This window comes from Buceros rhinoceros, unplaced genomic scaffold (assembly GCF_000710305.1).
Source record: "Buceros rhinoceros silvestris isolate BGI_N320 unplaced genomic scaffold, ASM71030v1 scaffold45055, whole genome shotgun sequence".
In the NCBI taxonomy this organism is placed as follows: Eukaryota; Metazoa; Chordata; class Aves; order Bucerotiformes; family Bucerotidae; genus Buceros; species Buceros rhinoceros.
Window position 1 is genome coordinate 1 of NW_010411948.1, and position 1,134 is coordinate 1,134.

General features: G+C 59.5%; 1 non-coding gene across 1 annotated transcript; it reads left to right on the forward strand.

Moving 5' to 3' along the window:
- The first annotated feature begins 335 nt into the window (after positions 1-335).
- TRNAA-AGC lies at positions 336-408 on the forward strand. Its single transcript has one exon. It is a non-coding gene; the product is annotated as a tRNA-Ala (tRNA).
- The last annotated feature ends 726 nt before the right edge of the window (positions 409-1,134 follow it).

Genomic DNA, 1,134 nt, shown 5'->3' on the forward strand with positions numbered 1-1,134 from the left:
GAAGGAGTGACCTTTTGGCCCTGACGCACACCCCGGGACACCTCGTCCTTTTGGCCCTGACCCAGCTGCTCCCCTGCAAGGGCTGCCCAGCCTTGAGCTCCTGCCTGCGCTGGGGAAGGCAAGCAGCCAGGCCAGTTGGGGCTGCACCCTGGTGAGCGGGTGGTGGTGCTGAGCACGGGCATTGTCTGGGGCCTCCTCCAGCAGGAAAGAGGGTGGGGGACTTGGTGGTGCTGGTTTGGAAGCAAGGCTGATGGAAGCTCCATCTCTGGGGGCATGGCCGGCTGGACCAGGGCTGGGTGCCCAGGAGGGGAGAGGCCCTCGGGCACCCCCAGGGTGGGGAATTAGCTCAAGTGGTAGAGCGCTCGCTTAGCATGCGAGAGGCAGCGGGATCGATGCCCGCATTCTCCAACGCTTTTCATCTCCCTTGCCAGGACCCAGGGCACGTTGCTGGCAGCCCTGTGTCCTGTGGGGACATCATGGTTTGCCCAGGATTTACAGCTCAGGATGACAGCAGGGATGTGTCAGAGCAGCGTGGGCAGTTTCACAGAGGGACTGATTTTGTCCCACTTTGCCTGACAGTCCTCTAATGTCACCCCAGCGCTGTGACCAGCTTTCAGCTCCCCCATAGAGAAAGGCATCGATGAAACGGAGCAATCTCCACACAGGGCCACCAAAAGCCCTGGAACGTAGGATTATCTCTTTGAGGATGGGCTGAAGACAGTGGGCATGTTGAGCCTGGAGAAAGAGAGGATCAGAGGGCTTATGCATGACCTGGCAGCTCCCAGGAGGAGGTCACCGAGTAGAGGAACGGTCTGGTGCTTGACTAGGGGGCAGAAGATAGCAGCTTAAAATTGAATGCAGGGAAATGGCAGCAGGACACGGGAAAGGTCTTCTGGCCCAGAGGAGAGTTGAGCTATAGAAGGGGACGTCCAAAGAGGTTGTGGAGTTTTGGATGGACGCAAAGGCCTCTGCAAGCCCCCATGTCCGGGTGTGCCCCAGCTGGGTGGTTGGGCCTGAGTGGTTGTGGGCAGCGTGGGTCTAAGGCAAGTCGGTTTTTTCTCTTGCTGAGGAGAGTCTGGCTGCTGCATGGGAGTGGTGTGAAGCTGAACGGCTGGCTGAAGGCGGCTGGTCCTC